Source organism: Lissotriton vulgaris, chromosome 5 (genome assembly GCF_964263255.1).
Source record: "Lissotriton vulgaris chromosome 5, aLisVul1.2, whole genome shotgun sequence".
NCBI classification, from domain to species: Eukaryota; Metazoa; Chordata; class Amphibia; order Caudata; family Salamandridae; genus Lissotriton; species Lissotriton vulgaris.
The window spans coordinates 769,359,793-769,375,117 of NC_141693.1; the positions used below are offsets into that span (position 1 = coordinate 769,359,793).

Below are 15,325 nucleotides of genomic sequence, written 5' to 3' on the forward strand. Positions count from 1 at the left end.
CAATGCAGAGAGTTGTATGCCCGACCGCTCACCAACACTAGGTCTGTCAGTCGCCCATGAGCCTGAGTCCACTGACGTGCAAGGCACTCCTGAAGCGGACGCATATGTAGTCTCGCGTGCGGGACAATGGAGATGCAGGAGGCCATCATGCCTATCAACTGCATGAACACCCTCGCTGGAAGCGAGTGTTGGGGTCTGAATCGTTGGATCAGCGCCTGGATACTGGCGATTCTCACTGAATTTGGCTGCGCAGTGGCTGCCAGAGTGTTGATAGTCGCGCCCAGATACTGTCGCACGTGGGCGGGCTGGAGATGGGACTTTGGGTAGTTCAGAGAGAATCCCAGATCGTGCAGGAGGTGAATGGTGCGTGACACGTGGTCTACGCACTGCTGTTCCGTCTTTGCCTGAATAAGCCAATCGTCCAGGTATGGAAAGACATGGACGTGCTGGCGACGGAGATGCGCCGCCACCGTCGCTAGGCATTTTGTAAAAACTCTTGGTGCCGTGGTGACCCCGAACGGCAGGACCCTGAACTGGTAGTGCTGGTCTAAAATCTTGAATCTGAGAAACCTTCTGTGGGAAGGATGCAGGGGAATATGAAAATAGGCATCCTTCAGATCCAGCGTCGCTAGGAAGTCCCCCTGTTGAAGCAGGGGAAGCACCTGCTGCAATGTGAGCATATGGAAGTGCTCCGAGTTGATGTACCAGTTCAGTGGCCTGAGGTCCAGGATCGGCCTGAGTGATCCGTCCTTTTTGGGGATTAGGAAATACAGGGAGTAAACCCTCGTTCCCCGTTCTTGCAATGGAACGAGCTCTATTGCCCCTTTTTGCAGCATGACCAGAACTTCTTGCTGCAACAAGGTCAAGTGCTCGTCGGACATAGCACGGCTTCTTGGCGGCATGTCTGGTGGAATAGATGTAAGTTCTAGACAGTACCCGTACTGGATAAGAGACCTCACCCACCTGTCCGTGGTGATGGATCTCCACGCCGGCAGGAACTGTTGGAGTCTCCCCCCGACAGGTGTCGTGTGATCGGGGGGAAGTGACAAGACGTCACTGCTTGTTGGTGGTGGTGGACCTGGATGCATTGTTTCCACGTCCCCTGCCTTTAATATTGTTGCCTCTGTAGCCACCCCTGCCCTTGTTGTTGTTATACGAGGACTGAGAGCCACCCTTGTAGTATTGCGTGGATTGGGATGCCTGGCCCCTTGAGGTGCCTCTTGAGTTGGAGCGGCGAAAAGAACCACCCCGAAACTGCTGGCTTTGTAAAGCTCCCATAGATTTGGCAGTTTCAGTATCTTTTTTCATTTTTTCTAGGGAGGCATCCACCTCTGGGCCGAACAGATGGTCAGGATTCACTGTCTGCCCCAATATTGTGGTCTGTATGTCGGGTTTGAACCCTGAAATACGAAGCCAGGCATGACGTCTAAGTAAAACACTTGTATTGATGGCCCTTGAGGCAGTGTCAGCTACATCTAGGGCACACTTGATGGACGCATTTGTAATAAGTTTACCCTCCTGAATGAGCATCTCCCCCGCCTCCTTATACTGGTCAGGCAAGTGTTGAAGGATGGCCTCTAAGGTGTCATAATGGGCCCTATCATAACGTGCGAGCAGGGCTTGAGTGTTAGAGATCCTCCAGATGTTTGCTGCCTGTGCAGCAATGCGTTTGCCTGATGCCTCAAAGACTTTGGACTCTTTGTCAGGGGGAGGAGCGTCACCAGTCGTTTGCGAATTTGCCCTTTTTCGAGCGTTGGAAACCACCAGGGAGTCCAATGGCAAGTGTCCCTTAATATAAGTGGGATCCGTGGGCGCCGCTTTATACTTCCTGTCGATGCGAGGATTGACCACCCGCGCCCGGGTGGGCTCCTTGAACACCTCCTGTGCATGCTTCAGCACTCCTTTAAGCATTGGAAGCGTCTTGACCTGCTTTTCGGCGACTGAGAAGGTGTCGACCAAAAAGTCCGCATCCACTGGATCCGAGTGGAGCACGACGTCATGGTTCGCCGCAGCTCTCTCTATCAGTGCATTGAATGCCGCCGAGTCCTCCGTCGGGGACGTCTTTGCGGCAAAAAGTTGAGTGTCTTGCCCCGACTGCGGGTCGTTTGCGTCGTCGCCTGCTGTCCAGGGCACCTGCTCCTCGTCCGGATCCGAGTACGCAGGGTAGGTGTACTCGGCCTCTTCCTCGTCGACGTCAGGCACGGGGGAATGGGCCGGCGAGTGTTCCAGGGCTTGTGGAGACAGTGGTTCCATCAGAGCCGAAGAGTCCGCAGAGTACTTTTTGCTCTTGAGTGGAATCTTAAAAGGTTCCAAGGTCGGCTCCGATGTAATCTTCCTTTTGAGGAGCGACAATTTTCCCGTGTTGGCGTCGATATGCACCTCACGACGTTCTTCCGCCGCGAGCGGCTGGAGCCGAAGCTTGGACACCACCAAGGCAGCCTTCGGCGACAAGATGTCCTGCGAGTGTCCGCTCTGCTTAGGCGCGAAGGCTTTCGGCGCCGACTTGGGAGGAAGGGTAAAACGAATGGGCGTTTGCCCCTTGGCAGGCTTCGTCGTGGGCCTAGGCCCCGCAGGGTCCTGGCTGGGAACCACAGACTGCTGGATCCGCCGTAAGGATTCTCCCACCTTCTTGGTAAGGGACGCCGAGGGCTCAAACGACTCGAGCGACTCTTCGTCTTCGAGAGCGTGTTCGACGGTAAGCCTCTTCTTCGGCGCCGACGCCCCATGGCCTGGCGCACTGTCGGCGTGACGCTTTTTAGAAGCCGTCTTCGGGTCCGCGACCCCTTTCGGTGCCGACGCAGCCGCGTCGGATGCCTTCACCTTCGGCGCCGACCCAGATGGCTTTGGGTCGGCCACTTTTGCGCGGCTCCTCTGGTCAGCCATTTTGGCGTGGCTCTTCAAGTCGGCCATTTTGGGTTTCGTGGAAGTTGACGCCTCCAGAACCTTTTTCACCAGCGCCACTTTTGGTTTCGTTTTCGCATCCGAGGGTGCGAGACCAGTTGGCTTCACTTTCGGTTTCTTGTGAGAAATGTCCGTGACCGGGCCCGGAGGCGGGGACGTAGGACTGGTCGTTAGATCTTGGGTAAGGCCCGAAGGCGATCCCTCGACCTGGGCCGTATAACGGGGAGTAACCCCGGAGTCTTTTTGGGGATGCTCTTCGTCCGAGCTATCACCCATTGCGGGACAAGCCCTGTCGTCGTCCCCTACCTCGTCGGAGACTTCGTCATAGGCCTCATCACCCGCGTCGCCGGTCTCTTCTTCGGACGCGGGGCCGGAGTCCGATTCTTGTACGTCGTCTTCTCCCTCAACCGATTCCTGGAAGATATCGTCAGGTGGGGGTGCCGAAGCCGACAATTGAGCCTGGAGCCGATTAGCCCGGCGAATCTTCAAAGTTTTCTTGCTCCTAAATTTGGAACACGCCATGCAAGTGTCCTCACGATGATCCGGTGACAAGCATGTATTGCACACGGGGTGCACGTCAAGGTGAGAATACTTTGAGTGACACAGCGGACACTTTTTGAATGGCGTCCGCTCCATAGCAAGAGTGTAGTGTAGGCCCGTCCGCGTCGAAGCACGTGGAGGGGCAGTAGGAGATCGGAGCTGAGAGTCAGTAAGTAAACCCGAACGCAACAATACCGACGCCCAGCCTAAAGACCTTTTGGTCTCGAGAAAAGTAAAACAAACTATCGGTCCCGAGAGAGGGTACCGAAACACATCCGAACCCGATGGCGGAAAAAAACAATCTGGGGATGGAGGCGATGCCCATGCGCACTGTAGTCCAGGGGAGGAGCCACCTATCTCGTGATACTTCGAAGACTCTTCCAGGACAACAATGTGCAATCATCCGGACCCAACACTAGGTGGCGGACTATGCACAGATATGAATTCAGCAGCCCACATGCCTCGAACCTATGGATATACTACACTTTTGAAAGTCATAATTAGGGAGATTGTTCTTGTTGTTACCTAACTGTAGATAGCCTTCAAATTACTCTTGAAATCTTACGTGATGGTCTGTGAACCTAAAATGACAAACTAGAAATCATGCAGTTGGCTCAATTCGAATTGATAAAATGACATTTTTAGCAAGCTGAAATGGGATTCGCTTGTGACATCAACAATGCATAATGCTAGGCGGGTGGTTGAGGGACTTTTTTGTTTTGCATCTAAATTAGGGCAAAAACCTGTGACAGAGCTGGTTAGAATTTACAAGGCCAAATGTGTCCCGGTGGTAACATACAGTGCAGGTGTCTGGGGGTACCATAACAGTAGCCAGTTGCAAACGGAGAACACATTTATTAAAAGGCTGCTGATGGCTCCAAAAGGAGCCCCCACTATCTTTTGCCATTATGAGGTGGGGCTTGACTTTGTTGAAGATTCCACAAACATTTCCCCCTACTTTTATGGGCCAAAATCTGCCTATCGGAGGAGCTAACATTTACTAGAAATATTATCATAGACTGTCTTAATCTTGATGGTGTATTAGCTATTCCCTGGCTATCTTTTGTCAGGAATAACTTTCATAAGTTGGGTCTGAGACAATATTTTGATTGCCCTGCAAGTATTCATGAGAATGGGAAAATAATTATTAAAGAGGTGCAATAAGTCAGGGCAAACGCCTCTGTTCCCAACCAGAGGCAGCAGGTCCTCTGTTTCTTTCCGTCCCAACAGCAATTTTTTCCTAACTTTTGCCTCAAATATCCATGCTCGTTTTTACCTAGGATTAAGTTTATTGACCATGCATTTTTTTGTGGCTTTTCAGACGCCAGCTGGTTGGACAGACAACTTAGTGCCCTGCCCCTGTGACAACTTGGCAGTTCAAAGAACATTGCGTATTATGCTTTTTTGCACCCTATATAAGGAGCCAAGGAGTAGATTTTTAGTCCCGATTTTAAAAAGCTCTAGGCCAAGCTCTTATACTGATGGTTTTAATCTCTTGTATTCTTTGCCCACATCAGATATATGCATTGGGGTTTCCAACTTTATTAAGGTGGTAATTGTTATTAGAAAACGATATTGATACTTGTAATTGATCTATATTATCTAGGATCAGTAATCAATTTCCTCTGTTTTAGACTAATTTAAGAAAGGTATTCTTCATTTTGTATTCCTTTTTAATAATTAAAATAAGTGAAGTGATTATCGTGTGTATGTAAAAAGGCCATGGTAATTACAAAATGTATAGGTTATTTATGTACTTTCATGTTTTTCTTTCTCTGAAACCGAATAAAGTTACCTTGATGATGATGATACTAGGTGCATGAACAAACACATTTGATGGGCATATGTTACAATTATTTTTGCTGAAGAACAAACATAATTTGTTGAATGTCTGCACTTTTCATTCAATGTACTGTGGAGAACAGCAATGCGGGTGCTTGGACATTTTGGATAGGTCCATAACCGGGCCTTTATCAGAGATGTGTATGTTAAGCAAACTGATATGAACAACTGTAAGCAAGTTATTATTCCAGGTCTATGTTGACTAGTTTGGTATTTGAGTATCAAGGAACAAAAGCCTAGAATTCAATCAAAAATAACTGGATATTAGACAAGGAGATGATTTGGAAAACGTATTTTTTGGACACTTGGTTTCATATTAAATGCATCTGGAAAAAGTGAACAAGCATTTGCCATGCAATAGGTCTATGTTGTATTTCAGAGTAACAACAAATGAAGCAGGAGTTCAGTTTGGATGATTTATTAGATATAAATCAGTTAAGTAAAATAACCCACAGGACAAGCTAAGGATGAGCGATGCTGTCGTGTCCAGGTAACAGATAAAAGTGACACGACAGCAGAACTCAGACATAGAACCTAGAACAAAGGATATGTCATAAAGAATACAGCATGTGTCACAGAACTAGTCAATTAAAGGTACAGATACAACATCTCCTTTCCATAAAAGAAAAGGAAAGAATAAGAAAAGAAAAACAAATAATAATAAGCTAAACAAATTTTCAATACAAATAATAATCTTTAAATTTGGAAGGAATAACAATGTTTCTCTTAACTGAAGTCAAATTGGAGTCAGAGAACGTTGGAGAACTATTACCAGTTTCAACGTCCTTTGATACAGAATTAGCATCAGAAACTTCAGCTGTTTGAACAACCTTAGATACAGTATGATCATCAGAATTTAAATCTCTATCTGCTTCCTCAAATACAGAAGAAGCATCTGTACCAACTTCAAGTTGATCAGTCTCAACTTCAAGTTGATCAGTCTCACCCACTCCCTCATTTAAACAAGATTGAGAAATCGCCTCACTGACATGTGAAGGAAAATGAGAATCATCAAGAGCTATTTGATCCTGATTCTGCACCAAATCCATGAAATCTTCATAACACAAAGAAGAGAAATTACTATAAAGATTTCTATTAACACGTTTTTTCAAAATGATGTCTTTTTGATATGGTCCTCAATTCCATTACCAAAAATGAGTATGTCATCCTGAAATGCTTGCGCTTCACGCTCTATGGTACTGTAAATGGATTCGGCTGTGGTTAAGGTTCGTGAAATAAAAGCGATGGTATTTTCCTTCTCATTAACAAACTGTGTAAGAACTCCACCAAGACCTATGCAACTAGCATCTACGGTGACAACACACTTAGCACCACAAGAGAATGGTTTCAATGCTGGTGCATTCTTAATCATTTCCTTGACTTTGTTAAAGGCCTCATCATGGACTGAAGACCATTCATACTTTTCATTCTTTCTTGTTAAACACCTGAGAGGTTCCACTACAAATGCATAACCATGCACAAAACGTGCCTAGTACTCACTTAGACCTAAAAAGGATCTAAGTGAGTCTTTATCAGCTGGGGCAGGTGCAAGCATAATTGAATCAATCAGGTTCTGTTTAGGTTTAATGCCTTCTCTGGTAATTGAGTGCCCTAAATATTCTAATTCTTGAACCAAGAAACTGCACTTCTCTTTAGATACAGTCATCCCTCTTTTGCTTAAGATTTTTATTACTTCATCAAGGGTTTTGTTATGGTCCTCAATTCCATTACCAAAAATGAGTATGTCATCCTGAAATGCTTGCACCCCTTTGATGTCTCCAAACAACGAGTCCATTAGCTTCTGAAATACGCTTGCTGCAGAAGCTAATCCAAAAGGAAGCCTCGTATATTTGAAGGCACTAAAGGGAGTGACAAAGGTAGTGAGATCTTGTGACTTCTCCGACAAAACAACTTGATGGTAGGCTGACTTTAAGTCAATTAAAGAAAAATTAGTAGAATCTCCTATAGCCATAAGCATTTCTTGAATCAATGGCAAAGGGTGGCAATCCACCAAAATGTTCTTATTCAGAGAGCGCAAATCTGCACACATGCGCAATTTACCATTTTTGCGTTTGGCTAATACGACAGCCGAAACCCACTCAGAAGAATCTGTTGGTTTAATTACACCATCATTGCAAAGACTTTCCAAATGTTCTTTTAACTCTGCTCGTACACTCAAAGGTACACTTCTGACCTTATGTATGACAGGTATGGCATTATCCTTCAACTTAATCTCATGCTCAACACCCTTCACACAACCAATTCTGTCCTCAAATACTTCTCTGTATTTAGAGAGAATTGAATCAAGATCATTAGAAAATACTTTCTCTTTGCAGATTTCTAAAGAAGCTATTGGAATGTCACCAAGAATAATAGGAGTGTCACTACCAGGCTTTAACATTATACCCATCTTTCCTAAGTCACGCCAACCAATGATATCTTTCCCTTTTTTGACTACATAAACTTTTGTAGTAATTTCTCTGCCTAGCAGTTCAACTAAGCCAATAAAGTATCCAAGCATTTTGAGAAACTGACCACCAATTGCTTTTGGATTGATATCTGCAGCAGTCAGTTTAGTAGGAAAAGGATAATTTGCATAAGTAATTTCTTCTAAAATGGTAATTGGCGAACCTGAATCTGCCATTACTTCCAATTTTACGCCATGAATGAAAGCTTCGCCTAAAGGTGCTTTGAAAGTAATCTCAGATTCAACTAGATTTACATTAATTACCAAGTTACTAACTTCATACTCCATGTCATCTAAAGCATTAACACTGGTAAGAGAAACATTCCTATTTTTAAAAATAGTTTTACAAGCAGTCTCAATATGTCCAATTTTTTTACATTTTGCACATTTCTTTCCATGTGCAGGACAAATCGGGTTATTACCGATGTGATTTTTGGAACCACAACGATAACAAACTAAATTTCTTTTTGCTGAAAAGGAACCTTTATCTTTTTTATACTCTTGTACTTGACTCTTATTAGTTACAGAACAAACTTGTTCCGCATTACTTGTTCCAGAAATAACTTTTTTGGAAACTGATGACCTTTCAATTCCAACTGCGATGTCGATGACTTCGTTTAAGGTTGGATTTCTGCAGGCTAGAAGACGTTCTTGAACTTTGTTTGAAAAACAATGAAAAACCAATTGATCTCTCAAATAAGTATCAAGCATATCACCAAAATCACATTTTGATGCTAAAATTCGCAAACTAGAAAGATAGTCTTCTATACTTTCATCTTGCAACTGTTTTCTCTTATTAAAACCATGTCTTTCCACCATTATATTTGGCTGTTCATGAAACCTTTTTTCCAATCTTTTTACAGCCTCATGGTACTCATCCCAAGGAATGAACTGTCCAGGTGGAGGTTCACTCTCAGGCATGTTGTCAAAGATTTCTCTTCCTGCATCACCCAAGAGTCCATATAAAACAGCCTTTTTTCTTTCCTTTGAGTAATCTTTTCCATCTATTGCAACCAGATAACTTTCAAAAGATTTATGCCACTGTTCCCACCTGACAGGCGGTTTTCCAGAACTCTGAAGGAAAGGGTTAATTTGATAAGGTTGAATCTGATAAGCCATTGTTCAAATTCACTTATAAGCTGTTATATATAAATTAAAATTCAATTTTTCTCTTTAACTTTCAAGTTCAGATTTGATATGAGTAATAAATAAACTGTTCCGATTTTTTAATTTATTTTTAACAAGAGATTTTACCGATATAGTTCTTCTCTTCTGGTCTCACACGGAAAATGCGCGAAATCCGGTGTGTGAAATCGGCAAATTTTTCACTGTTTACTTTTTTCCAAAAAGCACGTAATCCGGTGTGTGAAATCGGCAAATGATTTCTTTGTTTACTTATTCTTAAAATGGCCGCTGCGTGGGGTCACGTTGGTTGACTTTGCGTGGTGCGCGATGACAGCCTGACACGTAAACACCGTGTTCTGTGAACTCTCGCGCTCCTTCTCTGGCGCTTTTCTTTCAAACGCGCTGTGCTCGCGCGCTGGGCTGCTGATGTCAGTTCACACGCACTGCCTCACTCGCGCTGGCTCTTATGACGTGGTGCAAGTTCAACTCGCTCGCTCTCCTCCACTCGCGCAATGCCATCAACGAAGTTAACGGATAACGAGGTAATTTTAAACAATGACAGTCTTTCTGTTCAAGCGACACACACTGAATTGGCAAAAATATATATCTCACCATCAGTATGTAGTAGTCGCGAAGAAAGTCCTCGTACCCTTCTGTTAGGCTTTGCGAATTTCCTCGGTGGGTTAAGTATACAAAAAAAACTCTAACTGCTATAAAATTGTTTTTCAATTCGAGACGTCTTCAAACGATCCCAATCCATCGTCGCCATATTTATGTTGTATTTCAGAGTAACAACAAATGAAGCAGGAGTTCAGTTTGGATGATTTATTAGATATAAATCAGTTAAGTAAAATAACCCACAGGACAAGCTAAGGATGAGCGATGCTGTCGTGTCCAGGTAACAGATAAAAGTGACACGACAGCAGAACTCAGACATAGAACCTAGAACAAAGGATATGTCATAAAGAATACAGCATGTGTCACAGAACTAGTCAATTAAATGTACAGATACAACAGTCTCGCATTGACGCAAGTTTGAGCTATTGACATTGCAAATAACAATGCCTTTTATTTTTGTTTTCTTTTTAAAAACATAAATAAAAGGCATTGTTATTTACAATGCCAATAGCTTAAACTCTCATAACTGCGAGACCTATTGCATTGCAAATGTTTGTTCATTATCCTAATAATGCAAAAATGGTTCATTTGGGTAGAAATCAATTCTTATTAGTGAAGACAACCCCCAGCCACGATAGTACATTTTAAATTCTGAGTTTGTGCTTCTCACAATCAATCACTCAAATACCCAGTATGAATGCCCTATGACTCCTTTCCTACACCTCTTATGTAACATTTGCTATAAACTGATTTGTACACGTGGGATTCATTGTCTCTGTGATGGAAAGTTCTGACACCCTACAATGATACGAGTAGCACTATAAAACAAAACAAAAGCATGCAAGAGAGTGGTAATGGAGACTTGAGGGTCACTGTTAAAGGGTAGTAAATCGCACTTGTTTAAATTGCTTGGTTTTGCTTGCAAGAAAGTGTCACTCAGTTTAAATGTCACTCATAATTACACCGATATTATGATAATGTCACACATAGCAATCTGAAACCTTGGCAGCTATGGGTGACAGTTGAAAGTATGTTCTGTGCCAGAGTAATATGCAATACGAGAAAAAAAACACAGCCTGGACATAGCTACACTTTTATAGCATGCAAGACTAAGTAAAATGTGAAATATAAACAAAATGTATCGCCAACATGGATTCCTTTAACGGTTTACATTTATTATTCAGCAGATGGATCAGCGTTTTTTTACCAGTACAATTACGGACAAATATAGGACCCAAAAGGGACCAGTTTCAATGTCCATTTTTAATTACTACTTGGCCATAGACCAGGTCCACTTAAAACCCTGCTCTTACAGAAGGTAACTGGGGTCAGCAACTGAAATGAGTGGACACAACCCATATTCGTCCCGATATGAAGTGAGTGAACACTCAGTAAATCTTCAAAGAAGGTTTACTTGTTATACAATGCGCCCACGACATGAACACCTCTAGAACAAGTAAGAACCTAGCAGCAACTGCCATACTGTCACTGCTAGAACCGCTTTCACATTCCTATTCCAACACCTTACAATGCTTTCATAATTTCGTGGACTTCTAATGCTATAACGACCTCACAAGATGCACAGTTACAACACAAACCGCAAAGCTAAACGTGAAAATCAAGGTGTCCACTTTAAAACCGTTTAATTAAGGTTAACACCAAAAGACTCTGCTTCGGTTAGTAACACACCCGACATACGCGACGCCTGACAAACTGTCAAATTTGACGCTAATCACCGTCTCTGCCCAGTGCCAGGGATCACATATTCAATTAGTTAAACTACTATACACAACTACAACCGAACGTTTCACTAGCCCCAGCTAACTTCTTAACCCCTTCCATGCTCATGACGAGCTCAGCTCGTCATGAGGCACAGTTGAGCTGTGCTGATGACGAGCTGAGCTCGTCATGACACCAGCAAAATGGCAATTTCCAGCACAGGGGAAAAATAACCACAGCAGCGATGTGGTTAATATACTCAACAACGGTCAACTCAGTCACAACATCAAATCCACTGATTGCTATAACTGCAGGAACCCGGTCCCCAATACCCGACCTCCTTACTACCAGCGAGTCTAAAGACATCAAGACTAACTTGCTCTATAGCACTTTTAAACGCGAGCCCTCTAAAAACAAGATGGACAGGTCTGCCTTTGGTAGACGGAGGAGGACACTCAGCCCAAACTTAATTTGCTCAAACAGGATCTTATTATTACGTAATACAGAAACACCTAGCACCAATGCAAGAGTAATGGCCTGAACAAGCCACTAGGACACCATTCATCCCACAGGTACCGGCAGTTCGCCAGAATTGCACATTTTCCCCCCACTGGCACCAATAACATCTCCATTGCCACATTACAGTACATTGCCTTTCACGGACAGCCACCACCTCTCATTATAGACTGTCACACCGCGTTTCCTACCTGGTGTGCCACACATACACCATCACACAGCAGTGTCTCCCACTGTTCAGTCATCACAGGGCTCTGCCCTCAACAAGCATCACCGCTGCACCATCATAGAACATGTTCCCATGCAGGCAGTACAACTGAATCAGCACAGCTCAATGCCCCCACAGACACCAAATCTGCTGCTAAAACAGATACCCTCCCATAACTACCACAACTGCATCAACAGAGCAAACAATAACTTCCATCACAAGGACTTTCACTGTACCATCACGGTACCTTGCACCCACCTCTCTCCTCCACAGCCACCTCCACTGGATCAGCAGGGTGTGCAGCTGCCAGCAGGCACAGCTGCTGCACTATCACAGCACAATGGCCCATGAAGTTACTCCAGCTGCTCCTCCCAGGAGTGATGGTGCGCTACCAGCCCCACCACTGCACAGCACCTATCACAGGAAGCATAAATGTACCTTCACTGCAAGCTGCATCCAAGGGCACGCTGAGGCTGCTGCTGCTGCTGCGTAACAACAGGCTGCTTCCTATCGGCAGCAGGCAGCACAGCCACAACAGGCCGCTTTCCATAGCAGCAGGCAGCACAGTTACAGCATGCTGCTTCCCATAGACAGCACAGTCATAGCAGGCCGCTTTCCATAGGCAGCGCAGTCACAACACGCGCCTTCCCATAGGCAGCAGGCAGCACAGTCACAGCAGGCTGCTTCCCATAGGCAGCACGGTCACAGCACGCTGCTTCCCATAGGCAGCACAGTCACAGCAGGCTGCTTCCCATCGGCAGCAGGCAGCACAGTCACAGCAGGCTGCTTCCCATAGGCAGCAGCACAATCACAGCTGGCATCTTCCCACAGGCAGCAGGCAGCACAGTCACAGAAGGCTATTTCCATAGGTAGCAGGCAGCACAGGCACAGCAGGCTGCTTCCCTTAGGCAGCACAGTCACAGCAGGCCGCTTCCCATCGGTAGCAGCACAGTCACAGCACGCTGCTTCCCATAGGCAGCAGGCAGACAGTGACAGCAGGTTGCTTTCATCAGCAGCAGGCAGCACAGTCACAGCAGGCTGCTTCCATGGGCAGCAGGCAGCACAGTCACAGCAGGCCGCTTCCCATCGGCAGCAGCACAATCACAGCACTCTGCTTCCCATAGGCAGTGAGCAACACAGTCACAGCAGGCTGCTTCCATGGGCAGCAGGCAGCACAGTCACAGCAGGCCATTTCCCATCGGCAACAGCACAGTCACAGCACGCTGCTTCCCATAGGCAGCAAGCAGCACATGCCAGCGCGCTGCAGACGCCACAGCAGGGCACCAGTCCTCAGGCAGGGGAGCGATGTTCTCGCGGACCTGTCACGAGCACATGCACTCAATGTGACTTCCGGTGCAGGCCTCCACTGTTCTTCCAGCAGCTGGGAGTAGCGGACATTTCTATTATTGTATCCGAGCCCCAAGCATGGGACGGGGCAGGGTGGTACTAATTACTGGGAATGAGTCACGGCCTGCACTCATTCATAAATCTATCTCCGGGGAGCCGTGACTTCACAGTGCAAGAATGTAGCACTCCGTAAACCACAGCAGGGCTGACCGGGGAGCTGCAGGTGGCTACAGACTGTATCAGGGAGGAGAAGGGTGCAAGGGTGGCACCGAAACGGGGAGACGTCATTCCCAGAGGGGGCAGGATGTCATAAGAGAGCATCGCATTCGAACCCAAAGGGCTGGGATCTGTGGGGTACCAGCTCTGCAGTGATGCCCAGCTGCTGACCTGTGCTGCTGATCTGTGCTGCACAAGCCCAGAGTATGACGCGTTGCCATGGCTAGCTCTACTGTAGAACACTGGGGTATGAATTGTTCCATGAACGGTGACCTTGCTGTCCAATAGCCAAAGATGATTCAAGTCTGAGTAACCAATCAATCAGGAGTTTGTTAAAGCGCGACTACTCACCCGTGGGGGGTCTCAAGGCGCTAGGGGTGGGGGTGGGGGGGTGCAGGTTCCATTCCATCAAGGAGGGGGTCTGTCGAAGAGCCAGGTTTTGAGGTTTCTTGCGAAGATGGGGAGCGATGTTGTCTGTCTGAGGTGGAGCGGAAGGGCGTTCCATGCTTTGGCCGAGAGGAAGGAGAAGGAGCGGCCTCCCGATCTGGTCTTTCTGGTGCGAGGGACCACGGCGTAGGAAAGCTGGGCTGATCGTAGGGTCCTTTGGGGTGCATGGAATTTGAGTCGGCTGTTCAGGTATGCCGGTCCGGTGCCGTGGAAGGCCTTGTGTGCGTGGGTGAGCATCTTAAAGGTGATTCTCGCCTCGACGGGGAGCCAGTGGAGTGTGCGCAGGTGCTGAGAGATGTGGCAGTGTTTTGGCAGGTTGAGGACCAGTCTTGCGGCGGCGTTCTGGATGTTCTGTAGCTTGCGGTTGAGGGTTTTGTTTATTCCGGCGTAGAGTGCGTTGCCGTAGTCGAGTCTGCTGGTGACCAGGGCGTGAGTGACCGTCTTTCGGTGTTCGAGGGGGATCCATTTGAAGGTCTTACGAAGGAGGCGGAGGGTGTGGAAGCAGGAAGATGAGACAGAGTTGATCTGGCGGTCCATTTTGAGCTCGGAGTCCAGGATGATTCCCAGGTAACCTAGTCTCGAGCCTTAGTATTGGCTACTAAATAGAGCCATGAGACCACTCATCTATGCGACGAAACAGACCAGTGTGATCTGAGACACCTAAAGGACACCAATGCAGACCTGAAACTGAAGTCAATTCAGGAAAGCTGGGTTTTCGGTTTTGTAACAAGACGTGCGCGTGACGAAAACTGCTGTGGGGCGGGACTTCCGTTTCCTGCTGGAAGCTCGCGCACACGGAGGAGCAGTGGTGACATGGGGCTCTCATGCCCGAGGGAGAGCCCCACGGTGGCGGCTGAAGTCCGGAGTTGCGCCGATGCGGTAAGTGGGGCTTAGTTGTAGTGGGGGTGGTGGCAAGGGAGGGGGGAGGGGCAGTGGGAGGTGTGTGCGCGTGTAGCTGTGTGTGTGCGCGCGTGTGTAGCTGTGCGTGTGTATTTATATGTGTGACTGTGTGTCTGTTAGCTGTGCGTGTGTATATGTGTCTGTGTAAGTGCGTCCTGATGCATTGTGCCTGCGTGGGTGTATGTGTGCGCGCTTGCGTGAGTGTGGCTGTGTCTGCGCGCGAATGTGGGACAGGAGATGTGCACGGCGCCGGGCTGGGCGTGCGCGCCCACGAGGTCAAATCGCCAAGGAAAAGCGCGTGCACATCCCCTGTCCTCATTCCCGGCAAACCCACAACAATAGGTCTTTCTCTGGATCAGCGCTATGCGCTGCTAACACCAGCGAGACCTAATAAAGGTATTTGTGGAAAAAGTGAATAAAGGTATCTGTGGAAGCGAGAGAATGGAAGAGTTTATAACAAACAACTGGAGGATATTGCA

The 15,325-nt window shown here is 46.6% G+C and overlaps 1 protein-coding gene across 1 annotated transcript in view; it reads right to left on the reverse strand.

The window, feature by feature from the left end:
• CUEDC2 (CUE domain containing 2) overlaps positions 1-15,325 on the reverse strand; it is a 213,201-nt gene that overhangs the window by 50,880 nt on the left and 146,996 nt on the right. The gene's annotated exons all lie outside the window — the stretch shown is intronic.